This window comes from Nerophis lumbriciformis, linkage group LG35, assembly GCF_033978685.3.
Source record: "Nerophis lumbriciformis linkage group LG35, RoL_Nlum_v2.1, whole genome shotgun sequence".
Taxonomy (NCBI): domain Eukaryota; kingdom Metazoa; phylum Chordata; class Actinopteri; order Syngnathiformes; family Syngnathidae; genus Nerophis; species Nerophis lumbriciformis.
This window is the reverse complement of record NC_084582.2, coordinates 22,147,737-22,153,736: the sequence shown is the minus strand read 5'-3', so window position 1 is coordinate 22,153,736 and position 6,000 is coordinate 22,147,737.

The following is a 6,000-nucleotide window of genomic DNA, read 5'->3' as shown; positions in this document are numbered from 1 at the left end:
TAAATGTAGCTAAGCTACAGGGGAAGCTCTCGCCGGATAATTGTCGCAAGCTACACTACAAGCTACACTACAAGCTACAAGGCAAAAGTAGCTTGGAACATCAAAGCTACATTTAACGGCATTTATGTCTATGGTCCCACATGTCTAATATCAATGTTAATTTAACTGAGCGTGTACAAATGGGGACACCCTACATCTACCTGTAGGGTTCCCCGCACCCCACTGTACGTATTTATTTAGTTGGCCCACCCCTATAATGTTATTAATTTTCTCTACCAACAGTAAAAAAAACAGCATCTATCTATATCTTGACAAAAAAATGACTTCTGTGTTGTTTGGGAACAGTTGGTAATAGTTATGTGCAGTAAAACCTTTCATGAACTCAATTCACCTTAATGTGTGTTCCTAAATGTGTGTTGGACATCTTAGATGAAGAAAGCAGTTATGATTTCGGTTTACAGAGTAAACAACTAAAAACTAAGGTTTGGGGCATTGTTTTCTCTAAACGCAAACATTTGTCTAAATATGGCCAAGGACACACGTTATTGTGGGTTTCCTGCACGTCATCTTCATCACTAAAGGAAATATCTGGAGGAGAGAATTTCTCTGCCAGTTACGACGATTGGTTCTTTTTGTTTTTTGAGTAGTCAGCTTGAAGCGTCCCTCTGTCTCAGCCTCCTTCGTCGTCATGTGACATGAGTGCGTGACTGTTTTTGATTTCGTTTACAAGCTTCGATGAGCCGCCTTATCTTGCCTGTGATTGGCCAGTCTGATGTCTGCCCCCTCCCCTCCTGTTGCAAGTCTTGTGGTTTCTGTGTCAACATGTGCATATGGGCTCATCGGCTATCAAGTTTTTTCTCGGGCCCAGTCTGTGCCCCCTCCCCCATAGGGGCCCGGACTTAGATCGACTTATTTTTTGCGCATCCTACCAAAGCGTCTACCTTTTTCCCACCTTTTTACGGGGCGCCGTAAGTGGCGACCTATCACCGTTCCTGCTCTGTTCCTGTACAATGTTTGTCTAATCTTGAACGGGTTTGTGGTGAAAATGAATTTCATTGTACTTGTGCAATACATAAAGAGCATACCATACCATATCGCCCTGGTAGAAACGCGCAACACGGTCAGTAGGTTTTGTTTTCGAGCTGAAGATGCAGGATAATAGCATATATATAAATATATATTTATTTATTGTGATTGTTATTGTTAGTTTGTATGTTTAGCACTTAGCAATGCTGCAAATGCTAGTGTCACAAGTAGCAGTAGCAGTCGGCTTCTAAAACTTATTGCTTATCCTCTTTGTGTTCGGGCTCAAAAATAAAAGGTCCTGATCATAATTTTTCCCAAAGTAATCGTTGTTGGCTTTCACAAAGTCTGCTTGATTAGCATTGTTGTTGATAATGAGCGCGACGTCATGCAAAACGTGACTGGCTTCCTCATTATCTCTCAAAATGGCTCAAAAAATTATTTATTCGCATACTTTGGAAGTCCTTTCGTGTCATAAATCCGATATATATGATTATAGCTTCAATATAGGGGCAACTTGTTTTTCCACTCTATTAGTACTTTAAAACTGGATCATGTTTTTTTTACTTTGATCCCAGTTTGGAGAGTTATATACAGTACAATATATCATAATAAAGTACATTCAGTACTATTTACTTTGACACGTAGCACATGGTTGCTGTTGGCATGACCCCAGGATGCAGATAAGAAGGCTTTTTTTGACTAGGGCAATGCAGGCATAAATCAAAAGGAACAGCATAAACGAACCAGTGTCGCAAGAAAGGCAACGCTGACAGTTCCACGGTGAGACCGCTGATCAATAATCAAGAGCAGGGGTGAAGAGCAGTGCTCAGAAACAGCGGTGAAGTCACTGCAAGTAACCGTAACTTTGATTACTATTTTGCTAGCTTCATGCTACAACCTTATGTTTTCTGCTTAGCATGTAAAGCTAGTAGCTAAGTTTGTATTTTGCCTGTGTAAACGGACTAAAAGCCTCCTACTGTCACGGCCAGGGTGCATTGGAATGCGCCCTCATCATTGCGCTCTGCGTTTCACACTGCGGGACACGCCCACGACCGCGGCGCACATCCAGGGACTCGCCGCGCTTGTCTCCGCCCTGCAGCTGCCGCCAGCTGCAATCACTTACCGGCAATCAGCACACCTGCCTGGAATGAAGGAGCTGCCTTCATAAGCCTGGACAACTTGGCATGCCGGCGCCGTAATATAGTCATCTGTACCGTAAGCAACAAGCTTTATGCTATATTCGTGTTTCCTCTCCGTGCCTTGATTTGTCCCTTGTCTTCTCCCGTGTTTCCGCAGTACCCCCCGTCGCCTGGAAAGTGAGCTGTGCGTCTCACTTTTCCCTGGATCTCCCTCTGGACTCTGACTGCCTCCTTCGTTTCTCGACCTCTTGCTCGCCCCTGGATTCTGACGCCTTTCTCTCGCCCCTGATCATCTGCCTGCCCCCTGGACTTCCTCATCCCTCGTTCAACATTTGGTAACGCACACCTCAGTTAAATACTACACATAGTCTTACACCATACACACACTTGGATTTTGCCACACTCCATTTCCTTAGTTCGTATATTTAGTGTTGTTTACTATTATTATATATATTACTATATATAATAAATCATTGAGCATTACTGCCATCTAGTGTCTGTTGCCGTCACCTCCCCTTTAGTCCAAACACAACAGTATATTCCGGCCAATTGATTAGGGACCTGACGGCACAGTTCCTTAGCCCCGCCCCCAGTGACTTTAGCCCCGCCCCCTTTTTTCTTTTTCTTTTTGCCCCTCTCAGGATGTCTTTTTCTTTTACCTCCACCCTGGACAAATTTTCTAGCCCTCCTCAACACTCCTTCAAGGGACTGTTTAACTCCAATATGGGGATGAAGGAATTTACCCGTCGCCTGGACACCCTCCTCCCACCCTTAGTGACAGTCCCTCAGTCAGCTGGTAGCGTCTGGCATCTGCGTTCGGAGGGGGGGGATAGTACTAGTCTCTTCCATTTTAGCACTGGTGGCTGTACTGATGTGGTAGCACAGCTGCACCCAGACAGGCTACCACCTGCCAGACAAATACCCCCTGTCTTCTGTTTTTCCCAGCCGCAGCCACCAGTCCCCTGGCTAGCCTCCGAGCTAGCACCAGCCTCTCGGCTAGCCTCCGAGCTAGCGCCAGCCACTCGGCTAGCCTCCGAGCTAGCGCCAGCCCCCCGGCTAGCCTCCGAGCTAGCGCCAGCCCCCCGGCTAGCGTCCGAGCTAGCGCCAGCCCCCCGGCTAGCATCCGAGCTAGCGCAAGTCCCCCGGCTAGCGTCCGAGCTAGCGCCAGTCCCCCGGCTAGCGTCCGAGCTAGCGCCAGCCCCCCGGCTAGCGTCAGAGCTAGCGCCAGCCCCCCGGCTAGCGTCCGAGCTAGCACCAGCCACCGAGCTAGCCTCCGAGCTAGTACCAGCCACCAAGCTGGCCTCCGAGCTAGCACCAGTCACCAAGCTGGCCCCCGCGTCTCCACCAGCTCCCAGGCTGGCCCCCGCGTCTCCACCAGCTCCCAGGCTGGCCCCCGCGTCTCCACCAGCTCCCAGGCTGGCCCCCGCATCTCCGCGCCTCGGCCAGCAGCGCCGACCTCTGCACCTCGGCCTGCTCCGCCGACCTCTGCGCCTCGGCCAGCAGCATTGGCTTCAGCACCTCGGCCAGCTCCTCAGCTGCCCTCCTCGTCTCCGGCTCCGATGACGTCTGCTGCTTCCACGCCTCCGACGACATCGTTCTCCTTGACTCTGGCTCCGACGACATCGTCCTCCTCGACTCTGGCTCATCCTACTCGTCTTTGGCGGGCCTTTCCACAGCGCTGCCCCCTTGTCTCCTGCATCGTCTCTACCGCGACCTCGGGCTGGCCGGCCGCAAAGGCAGCCAACAGGCGCCCGCACACGGCGCCCTCTGTGGCCAAGGCAGGGACACTTTCTGCGCCAACAGCAACGCCCAAAACATGGATATGTTTCCCGTAGGCTGCTGTGGTTCTGGCTCCACTCGCCGTTCCTTGGTCGTCCACCTCGCAGGCTGCTGCGGCGTTCTACTCGCCGCCGCCACCAGACTCGTCCCCGCTGGATTCGGGGACACTTGGGACGGCGACCCACCTCCAGTTCACCCCTCCACCCTCCCTTGACTTTTGACCTCTGTGTTCTTGTGGTTCCTGCTAGAGGACATCTGGGAGCTGTTCATGAGGAGGGGGATACTGTCACGGCCAGGGTGCATTGGAATGCGCCCTCATCATTGCGCTCTGCGTTTCACACCGCGGGACACGCCCACGACTGCGGCGCACACCCAGGGACGCGCCGCGCGCGTCTCCACCCTGCAGCTGCCGCCAGCTGCAATCACTTACTGGCAATCAGCACACCTGCCTGGAATGAAGGAGCTGCCTTCATAAGCCTGGACATCTTGGCATGCCGGCGCCAGAATATAGTCATCTGTACCGTAAGCAACAAGCTTTATGCTATATTCGTGTTTCCTCTCCGTGCCTTGATTTGTCCCTTGTCTTCTCCCGTGTTCCCGCAGTACCCTCCGTCGCCTGGAAAGTGAGCTGTGCGTCTCACTTTCACTTTTCCATGGATCTCCCTCTGGACTCTGACTGCCTCCTTCGTTTCTCGACCTCTCGCTCGCCCCTGGATTCTGACGCCTTTCTCTCGCCCCTGATCATCTGCCTGCCCCCTGGACTTCCTCATCTCTCGTTCAACATTTGGTAACGCACACCTCAGTTAAATACTACACATGGTCTTACACCATACACACTCTTGGATTTTGCCACACTCCATTTTCTTAGTTCGTATATTTAGTGTTGTTTACTATTATTATATATATTACTATATATAATAAAGCATTGAACATTACTGCCATTTAGTGTCTGTTGCCGTCACCTCCCCTTTAGTCCAAACATAACACCTACCCTAACGCTGCAACTGACGCTAAATGTCCTTTGCATCCTGAAAACACAAACATTTCTCCAGTGCAACCCATTCGAGACAGAAAAATGCTGCCAAATGTGTTTCTCGCAAAGGAAGAAAAGGTGAAGATTTACAAGGAGATGAACGCTACCTCTTAGCCGTAGTATTCCTTGGAGCACGATGCGGATCTCGCTCCCAAAGGTTTGGAAACTTGGAACTCCCTGATATTTAAAATAATGGATGCAGCATAATTACCCTGAAAAGAACGAGGAGATCGCCTCCCTGGAAATGTTTTGCAGTCAGCACTCCGATCAGTCACAGCCCGATGACGTCACACCACCAGCGACCGACATTCTCCAATTTCTGGGGTTGAGGTTGCCAAGGTAGTTAAAAAGCTGTGGCAGGGTTGCAGGTTTGGATGAGATATGCCCAGAATTCTTTAAGGTTCTGGATGCTGTTGGGCTGTCTTGGTTGACATGAGTCTGGCATTGGGAGTGGTGTATTTGGATTGGCAGACCAGGGTACACCACCCTGGTCTGCCAATTCAGTTGCCTCTCTTTAAGAAGGGGAACTGTAAGGTTTGTTCCAAATATCGGAGGATCACATTCCACAGTCTTCTTAGTAAGGCCTATTCAGGTGTACTTGAGAGGAGGCCACACCGGATAGTAGAACCTCAGATTCAGGAGGAGCGGTGTAGTTTTCGTTCTGGTCGTGGAATTGTGGATCAGCTCTATAATCTCTGAAAGGTACTTGAGGGTGCATGGGAGGTTGCCCAACCAGTCTAAATGTACTTTGTGAACTTGGAGAAGGCATATGACTGTGTCCCATAGGAAGTCCTTTGGGAAATGCTCTAGGAATATGGGGTATCGAACCGTCTGATTGTGGTGGTCTGCTCCCTGCATGATCAGTGTCAGAGCTTGGACTTAATTTCTGGCAGTAAGTTGGACCTGTTTCCAGTGAGGTTTGGACTCTGCCAAGCTTGCCCTTTGTCACCGATTCTGTTCATAACTTTTATGGACAGAAGGTAGGCGCAGTCACAGCGTTGAGGGAATCCAGTTTAATGCCTG